General features: G+C 41.2%; 1 pseudogene; it reads left to right on the top strand.

Moving 5' to 3' along the window:
* Window positions 1-827: 827 nt before the first annotated feature.
* On the top strand, window positions 828-2,408 carry LOC105481941 (keratin, type II cytoskeletal 8 pseudogene; annotated as a pseudogene).
* Window positions 2,409-20,635: the final 18,227 nt, after the last annotated feature.

Raw genomic sequence — 20,635 nt, forward strand, 5'->3', positions numbered from 1 at the left:
GTCTTAAAGAACAATTTTTTTAAATTCAAAATTCATAAAACTAAATGATTGGAAAATAAATTTCAAATAATTATATATTTTTTAAAGAACTATAGCATCTATGCTATTGAAGTGCATAAACTACTTAAACCTGTTTCAAGACATATGAGACATTTTATAGACACTTTAGTAAGTGGTGCTGTGGCAATTAACTGTATCCATAAAAAAATTAATTTACCATTTATATTATATAAATAATTTAATAAATTTTAAAGGTTAAACTGCAGAAAGTTAAACTTTAATCACTAGGAGTCCTTACAGAAAACTGTATCCATCTTGAGGTAGGAAAATATTTTCATCAAGTCACATCATAAAGAAAAAACAAAACTGGTCAATTTTTAGAGCATTAATATTAAGAATATTATATTAATTTTTAAAACATCATCATAAGAATAAATGGTCAAGCCACAAAAGCATATTTGCAACATATGCATTATATTTCAGCATATAAACTATGTAAACATCTCCACCATTTCCAGTGGTGAAAGAACAAACAAGTCAAAAGAACAATTGCCAAAAGTCATGAAGAAGCATTTCACAAGAAAGCAATTGCTGACAAAAATAATTCAGACTCTGCTGATGACAGTATAATTGTATCATCATTTTAAATCAATTTAACAATATTTTTAAAAATAAATTATGTATTCTATTTGATCCAGCAATTTCATTTCTCTCTACGTATCTTCAAACAACTCCTTACCAGAAGTGTGTTTATTGTGGCATTGTTTTGTGATAGCAATAAAAACTAGTTACACAGAACAAGAAGCAGCTTCTCTGTTCCTTCTGAAATGTCTGCCTGGTTCAGCCTGCCTGTCTCCACTCCTGCCTCCACCACGTCCATCAGGGTGACCCAGAAGTTCTACAAGGTGTCCACCTCTGGCCGCTCCTACACGAGTGGCCTGGTGCCCACATGAGCTCCTTGAGCTTCTCCCGAGTGGGCAGCAGCAGCTTCTGGGGTGGAGTGGGCAGAGGCTAATACGGAGCCAGACGTAGGGGAGGCATCACCGCCGTCACGGTCAACCAGAGCCTGCTGAGTCCCCTTAACGTGGAGGTGGACCCCAACATCCAGGACATCTGCACCCAGGAAAAGGAGCAGATCAAGACTCTCAACAACAGGTCAGGTTTGTCTCCTTCATCGACAGGGTACAGTTTCTGGAGCAGCAGAACAAGATGCTGGAAACCAAGTGGAGCCTGCTGCCGCAGCGGAAAACAGCTTGGAGCAACATGGACAACATATTAGAGAGCTACATCAACAACCTTAGGCGGCAGCTGGAGACTCTGGGCCAGGAGAAGCTGAAGCTGGAGGCGGAGCTTGGCAATACTCAGGGGCTGGTGAAGGACTTCAAGAACAAATATGAGGATGAGATCAATAAACGTACAGAGACGGAGAATGAATTTGTCCTCATCAAGAAGGATGTGGATGAAGCTTACATGAACAAGGTGGAGCTGGAGTCTCGCCTGAAAGGGCTGACTCACGAGATCAAGTTCCTCAGGCAGCTGTATGAAGAGGAGATCCGGAAGCTGCAGTCCCAGATCTGGGACACTTCTGTGGTGCTGTCCATGGACAACAGTCGATCCCTGAACATGGACAGCATCATCACTGAGGTCAAGGCACAGTCCGACAAGATAGCCAAGCACAGCAGGGCAGGGGCTGAGAGCGTGTACCAGATCCATTATGAGGGGCTGCAGACGCTGGCTGGGAAGCACCGGGATGACCTGCAGTGCACAAAGACTGAGAACTCCAAGATGAATTGGAATATCAGCCAGCTCCAGACTGAGACTGAGGGCCTCCAACGCCAGAGGGCTTCCCTGGAGGTCGCCATCACAGTTGCCGAGCAGCGCAGGGAGCTGGCTGTTAAAGATGCCAGGGCCAAGCTGTCCGAGCTGGTGGCTGCCCTACAGCGGGCTAAGCAGGACTTGCAGCAGCAGCTGCCCAAGTACCAGGAGCTGATGAACATCAAGCTGGCCCTGGACATCGAGAACGCCGTCTGTTGGAAGCTGCTGGAGGGCAAGGAGAGCTGGCTGGAGTCTGGGTTGCAGAACATGAGTATCCATTGGAAGACCACCATCGGCTATGGAGATACCCTGATCTCAGCCTATGGGGACCTCACAACTCCCAGCCTCAGCTAAGCCTGGGCTCCAGCTTTGGCTCTGGCTTGGGCTCCAGCTCCTTCAGCCGCACCAGCTCCACTAGGGCCATGGTTGTGAAAGTGGAGACCCGCGATGGTTAGCTGTCCCAGTCCTCTGATGTCCTGCCCCAAGTGAACAACCACAGCAGACCTTCCCAGCCTACCCTTCCTGTAGCTGCTCCAGAGCCCCTGAGGGAGGCCACAGTGCAGGGGAGCACAGGCAACAGGAGACCCGCCTGAGGCTCAGCCCTAGCCCTCAGCCCACTGGCCAGGGAGTTTACTGCCTGGGGTTGTCCCCTTGCCCATGCCTCCAGCTACAAAACAATTCAATTGCTTATTGTTTTTTTTTCCCCCCAACATAAAACCTCAGCTAGCTGTGCCAAAAAAACAAAACAAAACAAAACAAAATCAACTAATGACACAGACACTAAAATAGAAAAATATATTCTAGTACTACAGAAACAATATAGTGGTGAAAATGAATGTATGAGAAAGATGTGGGCCATAATGTGCATTAGATTTTATCCTTGCATAATGAACAAGGAAAAACAGATTGCAAACTGATTTGGAAAATATAATAATATTTAGATAAAATATATTTTATGGACACTTACATGATCAGTAATAATATAAAACATTCATAGAACGGAAGGTGGCATATTTAGGAGAATATTTATTATTTTGGGGAGATAAAGGGTGAATAAAGAAGATATTTACATTTATCTATTGATTGCATTTAAAATATTAAACATTATAAAATGCTAATATTTAAGAGGTAGCTAAAAGTAGATGTTAATACTGTAGAAGTGGATGATAGTGTTCAAATTCTAGCTCTGCCACTTGCTAGCAGGGGAACAGCTAAAGGGGAACAGAAATAGTATATACCTCATAGGGTTGATTACACCCTTTATCAAAAGATTACATGAGTTAAAACTCTTAAAGTACTTGGAATATAGCAAGACTATGTTGGTATTTGAGAAATAAGGTAAAATTAATAAAGAGTAGTATGTATTTATGTTGTTAATTAGATAATTCTTTACAGAAATATTTTAGGTGATTAAGATAATGGTACTTTTAAAGCACTGTTGTGGCCAAGAACAATGTAATAAACAAAAGAAAAGCAAGTGTACTTCTTTTCAAGAATCTTGGCTATATAAAGAAGAGATGGGTGGTAAACTAGGGTCTGGTGGCCGTAGGAGGACTCTTACTTCAATGCAGAGACAGAAGACCTAGGACAGGGGCAGAGTGAACAATTCTAGAGATAAGGAAGGATTTAGAGGCTAAGGTTTTCCCGACAGTTTGGGAGTTGTTTTAATCCTGGGCCACGTGAAAACCTCATTTGTGGCAAAAACTAGTGGCATTTCTCAGGCGAGAACCAAAAGAAAATTTTTAAAGTTACTAATTCTGGAATATGAAGTTGACAGAATTTATATCTGAGGGCCTCTATTTCTCTGGGAAGTATGATGTGTGATTAAATTCTGAAGTTCTTGAGGACAGTTGTCAAAATTTGGTTTAAACATTGAAGGTGTAATAAATTATGGTCACCTTGATAATAATACTGTAATGCCTTAGGTTCTTGCCTAGCCACGCCAAAGAATTGGTGTGGCAGCCAACCGCATCAAGTGATAGAGACACAGACCGAGAGGGAGAAAAAGTTGTAGGCTTTATTGAGCAGAGTGAAAGTACAAAGCTTCCACAGCGTGGAAGGGGTCCCGAATGGGTAGCCAGAGTTAGATTATACGATTGCCTTTTAAACTCTTTAAGTCGGGAAATACATGCGGCGGGAAGATGTTACCAGCGTAAGGAACAAAGGCAGCAAATTATTTTGTGACATGTCTTAGATTTTGAGGAAAACCAGAATTGCGACTTAGGCTTTATCTACTTTATGACCTTGCAGCAGCATGGCAAAGGAGGCAGGATCTCACAGGACTTTACAAAGTATGTTTATAAGGAATTGGAATTGGGAGTATAGATAAGGTCTGCTGGTCACAGAACAAGGCGCAGTTAACATTCCTTTTAGTTTCGGGAAGGGGGGAAGGAGAGAGGGAGAGAGGACACAGGGAAACTTACAGCAAAATTTTCTCTGTTTATAGCTTTCTTGGGGAAGAAAACACATGCACAAATCCTGGTGTTAGGAATATTTTAAGCATACATCTTCAATATTATTCATCCAGGACTGAAGTAAGTCCTGATGCAGGAAATGAGTGAGTTTCACGCTTTCCGAGCCCCTACTTGACCCGGGAAGCCCAACTGGCACCTCCTGTCAGTCCCCCTCTAAACAGGACACCCTAACTGCTGTTGGGAACTGGGCAGCAGTTGTTCTGGCTACTTCCTGCTGGTTAGGAGTGAAGAAGGGGCCCTGCAGTGGTGGTGTCCTCCAGAGGGAAATTTTAGACCAGTCGAGGGACCAGCAGGTCGATCCAGGGGTCCTCGATAGAAGCCATGAGTTGAGCCTATTTGAAGTTCCATTTGTAAGACCATTTGTAACTTCATTGCCTCGATCCTGGAGGAAACAAATTTGACAAGGAGGTTAAAAATGCAAGGCCCAAATGCGAGTAATACTAGGATGACTGTCACAGGGCCTAGAAAAGGGAGGAGCCAAGGTATTCATTGATTAAACATATTTTAGGGTCCTGAGTGTTCAAGCTCCTTTTTCCTACTTTCTGTCCATTCTCTTATTTCTTTGACCTTTTCAGTAATGATTCTTGACTGGTTAACAAAATAGCAACATTCCTCTCCTAAGAAGAGGCAGGTTCCTTCTCTTTCAGCTGTTAATATATCTAGGACTCTTTGGTTTTGGAGGACTACCGCAGCAGCTAGAGAATTAAGCTGGTCACTAGGGAGTAGGCAACTTGTTCCATGTCATTTAATTCTTGTGATAATTTATAATAGAATTGGGTGGAGAAGGTTATACCTCTGAAACTAGGCCGCATAAAACTTAGAAACTAGGCCTCATAAAAAAAAGAACTTAAAAAAAATTAACACCAGGTGGCTCTGGATAGGGTCCCACCCTGCCTCAATAGGGTCCCACCCTCATGGGGTCCCACCCTGCCAATTCCGGGGGTCCCACCCTGCCTCGAAGTTCCCGGAATCAACAACTCCAGGAAAAAAACCTCATAAAGTCCTGCTCTAACCAATTAGAACAAGACACCTTGCTCAGGCCATAGACAGACCCAATTACCATGCGCCTAAAGCTTTGTTTGAATTTCGCGCCCTAAGCTGTGTTTGAACTTGTGTTTGCCTATATAAACAGCCTGTAACAAGCAGTCAGGATCCCAGGGCCAACTTAGAGCTTGGGACCCTAGCGCGCTAGTAATAAATAACTCTCTGCTGTGAATCTCGTGTCGGTGATCCTTCGCGGCGACCCCTGCCCAGGAAGGAATCGACAGTTCGGTTCCAACACCTCCAATTCCAGTCCCAAGCCTGCCCGATATTTCAGCTCCTACAATAAAAGGGACAATAAGGGTTCGTGTGTGGTGGGATTGGGGTATAAGGAGACTTTGTAACTCTTGTTCAGTATATATGGACACGCTAGGTGCTAGAAAGGAGAGAAAGCATAGTCCTTTGGAGTGATGTTTACGCATCAACAGGCTGTGTTATCACAGATGAAAAAGATGCCTGAAGTTAGACAGGTGAAACCTGAGGTTACTGATATCCAGGACTGACATCGGGAGGTGTTCTAACTGAGAGCCATGCTGAAGTTTATGCATGTGAGATTTGAGGCCTGTGTGACTGGTAAATTGGTGACTATGGGATTGATTAATTTGGTGGTGTTTAGGACTGGGGTGGATAAGTTCCACTGTCTGGGGATAGGGGCTGGGACATATGGTCGAAAACGCAAGGCGAGACACATTCAACAGTTGGTTGGATTACTAGGAGAGGCCTCTTTTATTCCTGTAAGGGTAGTGTTAAACATGCTCCAGAGATGAGAATGAGAGTTAAGGGTTTCTTGTAGCCTGGAAAGATCTAATTTCTTGTATGGACTGGGAGTACTGGAGAAGTGGACTAAGTTTTTAATCACTTGGTGGATATGCCCTTCTTTAGCCTCATCTTGGATGCCTCCTCTGTCAGTACCTATATGGGCATAATATGTCCAGCAAGGCTTGGCCCCCCATTTCTCAGGGCAGTCAGCTCGGATCAGTTTACTTGGTGATATGTACTGCCATTGTGAGAGCAGAGAGAAGCAGTTTTACAACATTCTTTTCTTATGTCAGTATACATGGCAAAAGATGTGGGTGCTCACAAGTGGCTACCTAATCCCCAAGAGTTTCCGAGAGAATGCCAGTTGACTCCTCCTCCAGGGGAGGCACACTGACACAGGGGGTGCGTTTTAGTGGGAGAAAGGGACATAAGTATGAAGAGGATGGCAGAAAGCCTAAGAGGATTCATGACGTGTTGTAAGTGGAGCAGTCGTAGGAAAGAGGAGGGAAAAAGGAGTAAATTGCTGTTAGAAGTAAGGATGATAGAAAGAAGGTTGATGTGATTAAGATTTTTGTTCTGGCTGTAGCTACAGTATATAATCCTACTGTAAAGAGTACAATTAGTGTACTGCTTAATAATGTAACAAAAGAGTAGAAGGATTCCATTAAAGAGATCAAGGAGAGATGTCAAAGATCATGTAGGTTTTCTACCATCCTCTTTTCAGTAGGGAGAAATTCCTCTTCAGGATTAACTGCAGGAGTCTTTCTGGTCTGAGCTGTTTCCTTACAAAATAGGAGATGCAGGTCCTCTAGTGGCTGACAGGTGTATCGAGGCTGGTCTGGCTAACCTTGTGACTCCTGAGTTGATGATCCTGTAAGTTCCTCAGTGGGTGTCCAAGGCTTAATTCGGGTGTGGTGAATCCAAGATTCCACTCCTGCCACTTTAACTGCAGTGCGGGTAGAGAGGATTACCGTCCCCTCCTGCCACTTTAACTCCAGTGCGGGTAGAGAGGATTACCAAGTATGGTCCCTCCCATAAGGAATCCATAGATGGAGAGGTAGAGGAGAGAGACTTGACTAATACTAGATCTCCTGGTTGAAACAACTCTATTCATTTTTCCCTGTTAACACCTCTTGGGTAAGGTTTTAAGGTTTTGTTGTTATTTTGCCAGAGAAGTTATATCTTTGACTAAACTGGCCGTGTCCTGATCAAGCAGGAGGTCATCTGTGAGAAAAGGCCATCCATCCAGCATTTCATATGGACTAAGCCCCGTTCTGTGAGGGGAGTTTAGAATTCTTAATAAGGCCTCGGGCAAAAGAGTGGGCCATGGGAGATGAGTTTCTTGTGCTGGATTTTTCAAATGCCTGGAGTGTTTCATTTGCCTTTTCGACCTTCCCGAAGGATTGTGGCCTCCAGGCACAGTGGAGGTGATATTATATTCCTAGTGCCTTGGAAATTCCTTGAGTTACTGTAACTTTAAAAGTTGGACCATTGCCACTCTGTAAGCTTTGGGGAAGTCAAAATCTAGGAATTATTTTATGAACTAAGACTTTAACCACTTCTTGGGCCTTCTGTGTTCTACAAGGGAAGGCTGTCACCTACTTTGTAACGGTATCAACACAGACTAATAAGTATTGAAATTCTCTTGACTTTGGCCTATGGGTAAAATCTAACTGCCAGTCCTCTCTGGGATAATGTCCTGTACTTGGTCCTCCCGGAGAGGCCTTATGGTGGGCCAAGGGGTTATTCTTTTGGCACACTTCACAGGCTTTGACTACTTCCCAGATGGTTTTGAGGAGATTTGACCCTGTAAATAGGGATGTGGCCATCTTATGGGTACTTTCAGTATCCATATGAAAAGTTTGGTGGAGGGTATTAAGTATTTTCCACTGGCTGGCTTCAGGTATGAGCACCTTTCCCTCCTCTGTCATTAGTCACCCTGAAGGGAGAAAACTATGTCCTTGTGAAAGTCCCCATTCTGTTTCAGTTGGGGAAGACTGGGGCTTAACCTTCTGGAGGGGGTTGCTCCATACCAGGATTCCTTCCATGGGCATTTCTGAAGGAAAGTCCTGCCTGGCAGCAATTTTGGCTTCAGCATCTGCTTGGCGGTTTCCCTCTGCTTCTCCTTCACTTTTCTGATGGCCTTGGCGGTGTAAGACTGCCACCTCCTTAGCTTTTTGCACTGCGTGCAATAACTCCATGATTTCTTTGTAGAACTTAATGGGTGTTTCTCTGGAGGTTAGGAACTCCCTTTCTTTCCATATTGCAGCATGTGCGTGTAGGACTAGATAAGCATGCTTGCTATCTGTGTACACATTTATTCTTTTCCCGTCTCCCAGCTCTAAGACTTGGGTAAGCGCCGCTAGTTCTGCTAACTGAGCACTGGTCCCTGGGGGAAGAGGCTTACTTTCAAGTACTGCTGCATCACTAACTATGGCAGTCTGCCTTTTGTACCACGTTTTCTACAAATGAACTTTCTTCTGAATACAGGTTAAAGTCAGGGTTAGCTAAGGGGACTTCTAAGAGATCGTCTCAGGCGGCATAATTCTGAGCTCTAATTTGTTGGCAGTTATGCTCAATTGGTTCCTCATCCTCTGGGAGAAAAGTGACAGGGTTGAGGGCCGCACATGTGCATATTTGAAATACTGGTCCCTCAAGGAGTAGTGCCTGGCCATTTGAGTAGGTGGTTATTTGAGAGCCACAAACTTCCTTTAGCATTTAATATGCCACTTAGATCATGAGTAGTCCAGACAGTGAGACCCTTTTCTTCTATTATTTTAATTGCCTCTGAAACTAAGATGGCTACTGCTGCAACCACCCGTAAACAGTGAGACCAGCCTTTGGCTACTACATCAATTTCTTTACTTAGGTAAGCCACTGGTTGTGGGACTGTCCCACGAGTCTGAGTAAGAACTCCAAGAGTTATTCCTGCCCTCTCAGTGACATTTAAAGAGAGAATTTTGTCCTGTGGGGAGGCTCGGGGCTGGAGCTTGTACTAGGGCCTGCTTTAAAGTTTTGAAGGCTGTTTCCACCTACAGTTCCCACTCTACTAGAGGAGTATTTGCCTTCTGAGTCTCCTTTATCAGGGTATAGAGTGGCCTGGCCATTTCAGTGTATCCGGGAATCCATAGTCAGCAAAAGCCAGTGATTCCAAGGAACCCCCGTAACTGTTTTAGTGTCTTAGGGTGTGGATAGGCCAGTATAGGCTGAATACGCTCTTTGCTAAGGGCCCTAGTTCCTTTGGCTAGGACTAGGACTAGATATTTAACTTGTTGTAGACAGAGCTGGGCCTTTGTCCTAGATACTTTGTACCCTCGATTAGCTAGAAAGTTTAAGAGACCTAGAGTAGGCTGCTGACATGAGGCTTCTGAACTGGTAGCCAGAAGTATGTCATCCACGTATTGGAGGACTGGAGTGCCTGGACTTAAGAATTGGCTTAGGTCTTGGGCTAATGCCAAACAGATGAGGGCTATCTCTAAACCCTTGGGGCAAGACCGTCTACATAAGCTGGAACGTGTGTGGTCTGTACGATCCTCAAAGGCATAGAGGAATTCAGAGTCAGAGTTCAGGGGAATGCAGAAGAAGGCATCTTTGAGATCCAGAACAGTGAACCATACTGCTTCTTCTGGTGTCTGAGAGAGCAGTGGATAGGGGTTGGGTACAGCAGGCTATAAAAGAATTATTGCCTCATTGATGATTCTGAGGTCTTGCATTAGTTTCCACTGACCATTTGGTTTTTGTATTCCTAGGATTGGGGTGTGGCAAGGACTGCTACATTTTCTTACTAAGCCTTGAGCTTTTAAATGTCTAACAATTTCCTGTAATCCTTTGTGAGCTTCAGGTCTTAAGGGATATTGCCTTTGCTGAGGAAAGGTGGTGGGGCCTTTTAGCTTGATTTGAACTGGACGGGCATTCTTTGCCCTTCTGAATTGTCCTTCAAGGCCCAGACTCCAGAGTTGATTTCTTCTTCAAGTAGGGGGAAACAAATGGGTAATTTGTTCCCCATATTCATGTAGATAATAGCTCTGGCTTTGACTAATATGTCCCTCCCTAATAAGGGTGTGGGACTCTCGGGCATGACAGGAAAGGCATGTGAAAAGAGCAAAGTCTCCCAATTGCAGCTGAGGAGGTAGGAGAAATGCCTGGTTACAGGCTGTCCTAAGACTCCTCGGATAGTATTGGACTTTGAGAACAGTTGTCCGGGACAGGAGATTAAACTGAGAAGGCCATGCCAGTGTCCAGGGGGAAGTCCACTTCCTGACCCTCAATGGTCACACTTACCCGGGCTCTGTGAGTTTGATGGCGTGAGCTGGCACTTGCCCTGGGCACCCTCAGTCCTGTTGCTGAGTCATCTGGTTAGGTGCTTCTGGCCCAGGGGCCTTCATCCTCTGGGGCAGTGTGTCTTCCAGTGATTGCCTTGGCATATTGGACATGGGTGAGGGGGTGGTTTGTTTCTAGTTGGACAATCTTTCTTAAAGTGTCCTTGCAAACCACACTGATAACAAGCCTTACTAGGCAATTGGCCTGCTCCTCTTTTGGTTTCCTCTGAGCCACCAAGGTCTGCCTGTCTGAGGGCCATGACTAAGGCTGAAGCCTTTCTCTTATCTCACTTTTCCCTTTTGGCCTGTTCTTCTTGGTCTCTGTTATAGAACACCGGGGTTGCCAGATTTAATGATGCCTTCGAATTTCGTTCTGGGCCTAAGGAAGACTTTTGGAGTTTTCTCCTAATATCAGCTGCTGCTTGGGTGGTAAATTTATCTTTTAAAATAAGTTGACTTTCTATGGAATTTGGAGTTAGGGAAGTGTGCTTTTTTAGGACCTCCCTTAGCCTTTCTAGAAAAGCGGAGGGAATTTCCTCTTTTCTCTGGGTAATTGTGGATAGCATTGAGTAGTTCATAGGTTTTTTTCCTAGTCTTCCCCAACTCTTTTAAAATGCAAGTTAGCAAATGCCTGCAGCTCTAATTTCCACGATCTGAGTCAGTATCTTAATGAGGGTTTACAGTGGGGACTGCCTGTTGCCCTGTGGGGAATTCTTCCCTCTCTTCCAGGGCCATTTGATCATTTACCTGGCTAAGGTACCACAGATCCTCAAATTGCTGGGTTGCTGCTAAAGCTGCCTCTTTTTTAGTAGGACTTAAGGTCTGATCAAAAAGTAACATGATATCTCTCCATGTTAGATCAAAGAACTGCCTCAATCCTTGCAGGACATCTATATAGTTACCAGGATCATCTGAGAATTTCCTCAGATCTGCCTTTATTTGCTTTAGATCTAAGAGTGAGAAGAGGGCATGCACGTGAATGGGCCCAAATTCTCCTCCCACTGCTTGTAAGGGATATAGTTTGGGTGCCAGGCTCACGGAGTTTACGTTTTCTTTTCGGTGTGCCTTTAATACTTCGGTGGGTCTGGAGGAAGGACAGTCAGTGGGGGAGGAGAGAGGCTGAGGAAGAGGCCCTGAGTATGGAGGCAATTGTGGGCCTCTTTCATTTGGGCAAAAGCTTGCAGCCTTGGCACAGGGTAGTATTGTCATGAAGGGCAAAGAAAGCCTGTACATAAGGGACTTCACTCCATTTACCTTCCTGTTTACAGAAAAGATCTAGTTGTAGAAGGCTGTTATAATTAATACTTTCCTCAGGGGGCTAAGTTTCTCCATTTTGTAAGGAATACTGTGGCCAGGCAGTGGTACAGAAGAAAATCAGCCGCTTCTGTTTTAAGGTCACAGGGTCGAATTTGTCCTAGTTATTTAGGATACATCTTAAGGGAGTGTATGATTTTGAAGTTGTGGTGCCCATCTGGAATTTTAAACACAGGGCTGCCCACACCCCTGATTAATTCTGGGACTCATCTTCCCTTAGGGCCCCCCCTAAGGGTCAGGTCCAATTGTGCTCAAAGCTCATGGCTGCTTTTCCTGAGCTCTCCATCTACTGGATTTAACCATGCTTACCGGTGGGATGGAAATTTCCCTTGCCCCTGCCGTGTGCCCATTGACCACTAAATGGGGCACAAGGACTGTTGGATTTATTGTGGTCCTTCTGTCAGTGCATCCTACCTGTTCCAGGAGAGCAAGGCCTGGGTCATGGGCACCACTGATGCTTGCATGCTAAGGCCCAATTTATGTGGGTCTGGCCATAAAACTGTCCTTCAAGGAGAAATCTCTGAATTAGTGATAGGAGGCTTAGTAAGCTTAAAGTAGGGGGTGGATGTCCTCTAGGCCAGGGCTGAGAGAACAGCTGCTGTACTTTAGCCTTCTGTCCCCACTTGCCATCAAAGCAGTAAGCCCCCCTCTCAAGGAGATACCAGTATCCTGTATCCCAACTGACTGTATTTTCTTCCATCCAATACCAATTATTGAATGGTTGAAAAAACAATTCAACGGCTCTAAGACCTATGCCTATGCACCACAGATTGTTCTTGAGAGGCACCAAGGAAGGGGAAAGTCTATCTCGGGAGCAATGGAGGAAATACCCTAACGCTTCTACTACCCACGTGAAAATAACAGACCTGTCTTTAAATTGTCCTGATGTGGGGGCCCATACACTACGGTGGGGAACCGGCCCTTTAAAATAGCCATCAAATGCCTAAACCCTGGAGGGCACCATGAACAGGGATCTTCTGGGTGCCACCGCAATAATTTAAGACTTCTAAATAGGGAATCTTGATCCTGCCTAGCGGGAATAACCTTGCTTAGGAGATGAGGAAAGAAGTTTAACTGGCAGACATTAGGATTCAGGAGGCAGGAGTCAAAGATGTAGCTGTCTCATGCTCACTCACCCATGCAGGGGGAGCCTATGGCAGGGCCATGGTCTAAACCAGGATATCTGGGAGACCAAGACCTCCGCTGAGCACTCCTGGGTGTACTTCGGGACCACCACGGAAAGTGAAAGTTAGAACTGGTTCCAAGCAAACTAATGCTCCCAACTCCGAAGGATTTTATCTACTTTATGACCTTGCAGTAGCATGGCAAAGGAGGCAGGCTCTCACAGGACTTTACAAAGTATGTTTACAAGGAATTGGAATCAGAAGTATAGGTAAGGTCCGCTGGTCACAGAAAAACAGGTGGTTAACATTCCTTTTTAGTTTTGGGGGAGGGGGGAAGGAGAGAGGGAGAGGGGACACAGGCAAACTTAGAGCAAAATTTTTGCTATTTATAGCTTTCTTGGGGAAGAAAACACATGCACAAATCCTGGTGTTAGGAATGTTTTAAGCATACATCTTCAATATTATTCATCCAGGACTGAAGTAAGTCCTAAAGTAGGAAACGAGTGAGTTTCACGCTTTCAGAGCCCCTACTCGACCCAGGAAGCCCAGCTGGCGCCACCTCTCAATACCTCAGAAGTACTCTCTGGTAATTATTTTCTATCAGAATGGCAGAACCTAGCATCGTGGAGTAGACAGTGAAGTGCAACTGGTGAAACTCTCTCTCTGTGTATTTGTTTTACCGAGAAGTAATATAGGGAACTAACTAGACTGGGGGCTCTGAAATAGAAGCCCAGGCTTCCAGTTTAGATTCAATTCTTGGTCAAGGAGTTTAACTTCTCTGTGTTTCGGATACAATACCAATAAATAGGGCACAATAATAGAATGTACATCATGAATTTTTGTGAGAATTAAAAGTGTTGAAGGAGCTAGAAGTAACTGAAACATAGTCAAGCATGTAACAAATGTTATCTATCATAATTACTTCTACTATTACTATTCATTGTTATGATCAAATTTTGTATCTACACCTTAAGATGTTTCATTTTTATCATCTAAGATTTAAGTTCAAGTTCAGAGAAGCAAGCACAGAACAAAAATGGCCACCTAAATATAAAATACCTACATATGGATAAATCATACTGACTTCACAGTAGTGGTTTCCTTGGAGAATGAGCAAGATTGAGGGGATAGAAGGCAGTTCAGATGTAATTTTACAACTTCAAATTCTGTCATATTTTTTAAAGTCTGAAAATATTATAAGTATTTTTAAAAATAATTAATAGTCATCTTTTCCAGCATTTAGTATTTGGTAAGCATTGTGTATTTTGCATGCATTTGCTCATAATCTTTATATCTTACTCATAGTTTATAAGTCTTCTTGTTTCTATCCAGTATTTAATAGGAACACTTTTTTTTAATTAAGTGATGAAAGAACAATTTTTTTTAAGTTTAGATGTTCTTTTCAGGAATATTTTTTGCAAAAACTGCAAGACTCTGCACTTAGTGACAATTTGAACTATAACAAAGTGCTTAGCTACCTTCCTGGATAATGAGAACACATAATGGCAGAGGTACAGCCTGCTGCTTTTCCTAAGGTTGTCATCATAGCCAAAGTATAGAATCGAGAACTAGTTAAGGCTTAATAAACCTAGATTATTGGAGACTATTTGTTTTACAGTTTCACAGTGAAGGAGTGATAACTTCATCTGAATTAAGAAAAACACCATTCTTTGACAAAAATAATAATAGTAATTTTTGCTGAATGAGGGATGATTTTATTATTATTAACACGACTATAACCTAAAACTGTTAGAGCTACTAAAGTTTTTGCTAATTCCTCTTTTAGAAATAGTACAAAATATATGTTTAGTACAACATATCTTTGTTATGTCAACTTGTATTTCTGATTTATTTAAAATATTTTATTGCAATATATTATTTTTACAATCTTATTTTGATTACCCATTTTCTTTCGATGACCTTTACAAATATTTATTAACTTAGGCAAATAACAATAATAACTGAAATGTATTGAGTCTGTCCAATGTGCTAGTAGCTCTTCTAGTCCTTTATACACCTTACCACTAATTCTCACAACAAGCATTCAGGTGTTTATTTAAAAAAAAAAAAATTGTAGAGATGGGCATATCGTTATGTTGCCTAAGCTGGTCTTGAACTCCTGGCCTCAAGCAATCCTCCCATCTTCACTTTCTAAAGCACTGGGAGTACAGGTGTGAGGCACCATGCCTGGCTTCAGTTGTTTCTTATTTTATTTTGTTGTTTACCCTACATTTCACGTAGAAGAAAATGCAGTCTTGCTAGCAAATTATCATTAGGCAGAAGAAAAATATTTCAATTTCAGATATGTGTATTTCAAATTCAAGACTTTTTTTCCCTCTACTTTATTGGCAGATACTTTTCACTTTACAGAAAAACACAGATTAATGGAGCTAATATGGATGATATTTAATTTATTCTGTAGCAGGATGAGGCGCGGATAAAACCCCTCAGACACTGAGATAGTGAAGGGAGTGGCTTTAATCAGCTGGGAGCTCGGATTTTAAGACACTAAATGTTGCATCATCTATAATCTGCACAATATCACTTTATCTAAGAATCTCATGCCAAAAGATTCTTGGCAGTTGTGCCAAATGCTTTCAGAAATCATTTTATCATTTGTTTTCAAAACAACACTGAAAGGAATACATGGCTTTTAAAAGTATTGCACTTTTGTAAAGAAATTCAGAAACATGCTCAACTTTCCCAAGTTCAAAAAGTATTATGTGACAGGATAGGAACTCAGCAATTTTTGTTTCAGAATCAATTAAATTTCCACAAATACTAGTTTCCTAACAAAACCAAAGGTATGTTATATGAAGTTAGAATTCGGCTAATGCATTAGTATCTCGTGATTGGACTCATCACCTTTTATCTGTGCTAATACTCTATCTTCTTTCCTCCTTTTACCTCTTAGATATTAAAAAGGTTATTTACATGTAATTATTTGTCTTATTTATTTGGAAATATTGTGATTTTGTACTTTTCTTTAAAGTACCTAGTAACTCTGATATCCAGTGTCTTTACAGCTTTCATTAAAATCTACTGCAAGTTTGACAGAAATCTTAACCTCAATACCAATTCCCAAAAGAAATACAACCCAGAAAGGCATACTTGATTTGGAAAAATATTTAGAAGATTGAAATAGAGGCACAGGAAGGGTAATGTTACATAGAACTGCTCTTAAGTAGAAACAGTTAATTGCAGTTTTGCTTTTCTTGACCCAAGCTTTTTTCTAAATCACCAAGGCATTATTTATTTTCCAATTTTATGTCAACCCAACTTTCACGCTCAGCACCTTATGCCTCTTTTACCAAGCAGTGTTGATGCTTTGTTTCCACTGAGGAACAAACCTGTAGTCCACATAAAAGATGAGAAATCTTTTTCACCAAGCAATATTATGGAAAAAAGAAACAAAAAATTAAAACTTCAGCAAAAATAATTCCCCTTAGTCTCATTTTATAAAGAGATTATCTTCTCAGTCACTAAGAAGATAACATGGTGTTCATAACAATAAAATATATAATTGCAAAAATTGTCCCATAATCAGAGGGTAGATCACTTTTTAATCCCAAGCGCTTTTACTTGTAACAATGTACATTAACATTTAAATGGAAACACAGTAATCATGCAATCATACTTGACTCGAACTTTAGCTTTTCACAAATTAGTTTTCTACCATTATTTTATTCACTGAACCAATATATTTAATTGTAAAGTTTTTATTTATGCTAAGATTGAAACTTCTTGAATTTTAGAAGGGCAGTTTATTAGAGGATAAATGATTGTGATAGGGTGAAACAAAATTAGTATGTATATGTGTATCTAGATCTACATAATTTGTAATAATTTATTTTGAAATCCAGCATAGAAAAAAGTTTTAGAGCTTAACTCTGTCTTGAATTAAGAAAGTTTAGTTAGTTATTACTAAAAAGATTTACCTACTTTCAAAATCCCACTGTATCCAAATAAAGCATATTTTGAATATGAAATAATTATTTAGGGCTTTAAAAAATCACCATATGTATGGTTTTCTACTGCAACTTATTTGAAACTTTTTTTATGTAGCCAATTATATGGATGTTATTTTATTTTATTTTCAATGAAGATTCAAAATATGTAGAAATTTAAATGAGTCTTGTTACAATACAAAATAGTTTTAGGATAATATCAACATTAACTTGATTTCCTTTTCATCTATTACTAACTCCAATTAATCAGCAACTACTTATTCAAGCAGCAAGTTGGGATATAAGATAGGATGTAAGAAAAGTTTGGTAACCTGAAGAAGTCCAGATGGAAAACAGCTGTATAAATAGCTTTCTCTTGAGGATTAGAGTGGAATTAGAAACTTGTCTTAGAGAATTCATGCTTAAAATACAAGCACTAAATACTTTGAAATTCCACGTCTTGTTTAAGTGTCCCTACCATTTCTGGTCTCCAAAGTTAAGCAGTAAACAGACAGGACGGAGTTTCTGATGTCACTATCACTAAAAACTAGGGAGACACTTTCCAGTTGCTTCAAAATAAGACTGAAAATGGAACTGTTGTAATGTTTTCAGATTCTCCAACAACCACACAAACAACGTTTTCAGATATAGAAATTCCCAAATAATTGAATTTTTTTTTTTTTTTTTTTGAGTTTCAGTCCTTAACTAAGTGCTCAGAGGACACGGCAGGTTGGTAAAGAGGGGTTCTGAGGATGGTTCTTTCTGGGCCCCAGTGGGTAACTGGTTCATTCTTACTCCACAACAACTGGATCTTGTTGATTGTGAGGTATTTGGATTTCATCATGGGAGACCATTGGCCTCTCCACACATCACAAGCCTCACCTTGAAGAGCTTACTTTCACATTCCATAGCTAGGTAGATAAGCCATAAAAGTGCTGTCAAGGACCAAAACCATGAAGAAGTTCCAAAAATTTACTCGCCATGCATCCATTCTCAAAAAACGATGTCCTTGTCAAATGGCAAAAGTTAATGGCAAACCAAAATAACAAATACAAGCTGAGCTATTCAAGAATAAAATCGGATTTCCCTGCTAGGTTAAAGAATCATACTCAGGTCTTTCGCTGGTTGAGGACGAAGGGAATATGGAATTGGTAGCAGAATTTATAAGTAGTAAAAATGTAAAGACCTTGTGAACAATTAAGGAAATAAGGACTAGCAAATATGCATAGCTCTTTTTGTTTCATTATGCAAATGCCTGTGTTCATTAACCATTTCCCCCCCGTTCTCTCTCTCTACTATTATATAAGAGGATACTAGTGGTGTGTGTATATGTACACATATACACACATATTATTTTTATATATTTATTAAATCATTTGATTACCAATATCAAAGTGAGATTATGGTTGAACTAGAAGAGAAATTATGTCATCCTAAAATAAAACCACATTATAGGGATATCTATGCAATACATCGATAAGGGAGACTATGTGCTTTTCTTTGGGAAAAAGTAAATGTGTCTTCATTTGTAAAATGGATATTTACATCTTTTTAGCCAGAAGTATGGTGCTACTTTCCTGTGATTTAGAAGAGTAGATAAGAATAAAAACCACTCTGAGGCACACAGTAACAGAAAGTCTCTTAGAATTTCAACATAACTCTCATTCCCTTCCAGGCCCTCCCAAGCATCACAGGGGCAGGAAGACTAGAAACTAAATATTTAAGGTTTTTTGCTAGAAAATTTACAGTTCAGGACTTACCAACAAGAAGCATATGTGTAATGTGAAATGTACCAGATAAGGAGAAACTATTATAGCTCCATCAGCAGCAGCCTGGGAAATGGGCTTTGGCAAGTGGTAAAAGTAAGATTTTCGGCCGGGCACGGTGGCTCAAGCCTGTAATCCCAGCACTTTGGGAGGCCGAGACGGGCGGATCACGAGGTCAGGAGATCGAGACCATCCTGGCTAACACGGTGAAACCCCGTCTCTACTAAAAAATACAAAAAACTAGCCGGGCGAGGTGGCGGGCGCCTGTAGTCCCAGCTACTTGGGAGGCTGAGGCAGGAGAATGGTCTAAACCCGGGAGGCGGAGCTTGCAGTGAGCTGAGATCCGGCCACTGCACCCCAGCCTGGGCGACAGAGCAAGACTCTGTCTCAAAAAAAAAAAAAAAAAAAAAGTAAGATTTTCATCTTCCTGTGAATTACTTTTGTGCTATAGGCAGCTGGGATCATTGGCGGCAAATTCCAGCAATTCCCCTACCTTCTGATTTCCTGAGCACTAGCAGGTGTATCTCTAATTTTCATTCCTCCAGGCCTTTCAGCAGTTTGTAAGCCTCTAATTCACTACATGAAATCCTTTCCTGCATAATTTTCCTGGGTTATTTTCTGTTTTCCTTGAGAAAACTCAATAACACATAAACTTAGAAAGTGGGGGACATAGGTTCCCAATCTGGCAAGTCTGGAGAGAAAGCCAGCATTGTGCTTGAGGAAAGCTGCCTTACCATTCTGCTCTCACCTTCTGTTCCCCATCTCATCAGGGTTTGTTTACTGGATACTGAAATACTGCAGAAAATGTTTTCTTGCCATTTAGAAGCTTCTGGTCTCGTTCCCTAGTCGTCTACATTGCTCAGACATTAACATTATATGGTGACAAAACTGACCATACATTTCAGCACTTGCATTTTCTAGTTTTTCCAGCTTAGAAGAAACTCCCAAAGCTCCACTGGTGTTTATTTTCCCTAACAGAAGCCCAGAATTCTCCGACTAGAATCAGCGAATACCCCAAGGGAAAAAAAAAAAAAAAAAAAAAAGGTTGGCAGTTCTCTGCCTAGCTAAGAATGGTTCTGTTTCTCTGAAATTCTTATTTATCTGGTTCTTATACCTGCCGTAGTTATCAGATACCTTTAAATCCATACCTGTGTTTCAAAATGTAGCTGGCTTTTTTACCCCCTCTGCTGCAGGACATTGTCTCTGCCTTACAAAGCAGTTAACTTGCTATTGCCAGAAATGCTAAATTGTAATTAGGTAAATATATGTAAGACAATTCTGAATGACTTATCATCTTCCTTATGGAGAGTTAATTTAGTCTAAATTATGTGTGTCTTTTCTATTTTCCAATTTTTGGTTATATGATCATATTTCTAATGTGATAACTATGTTGCTAAGACTGTTTCCAGCAGGATCATATATCACATGTTTAAATGTGTGTGTGTGTGTGTGTGTTTAATAGCATTGGATTAATTTAATCTGCCATTATTATTTTCCCTCCTTATGAATTAGGTACATTATATAAATCTTTAAAAAAAATAAACATCTGTGACCATGGCTATTTGGGAATTTCAAAACAGCAAATATTTATTATAGAAATAAGTGGTTCTCAAACTTGACCTTGCATCAGAATCACCTGGAGAGATTGTCAAAGCACAGATTGCTGAGCCTATTCTAGAGTTTTTGATCCAGTAGGTTTGTAGTGGGGTCTGAGGATTTTTACTTTTAACGTTCTCACTACTAATAATGCTTCTGGGAACAACACTTTGAGAGTCTCCAGTATAAAGAAATGAAACAGCTGCATGATTTTACTTTATTTTGTGCTTATGCAAACCTGAGATATGAAAAATGTAAGCAAGGGCAGAATGGTCCCCATAGCTTCCAGTTCTGCTCTATAATTTCCACTTACAAATGGCCTGTCAAGTTGGTTATATGATCAGCTATTTAAATATTGATGAGACCTTTTTTTTTTTTTTTCTCACTGCTGTTCTCAGCCTAGCCAGCTTGGAACTGTAAGCAAATCATGTTGTCAGTCAATGTGTAATGCACATTACTTTCTCTTTCTCTCCTTCACTG

The sequence above is a fragment of the Macaca nemestrina genome, chromosome 7, assembly GCF_043159975.1.
Source record: "Macaca nemestrina isolate mMacNem1 chromosome 7, mMacNem.hap1, whole genome shotgun sequence".
Lineage (NCBI taxonomy): Eukaryota > Metazoa > Chordata > Mammalia > Primates > Cercopithecidae > Macaca > Macaca nemestrina.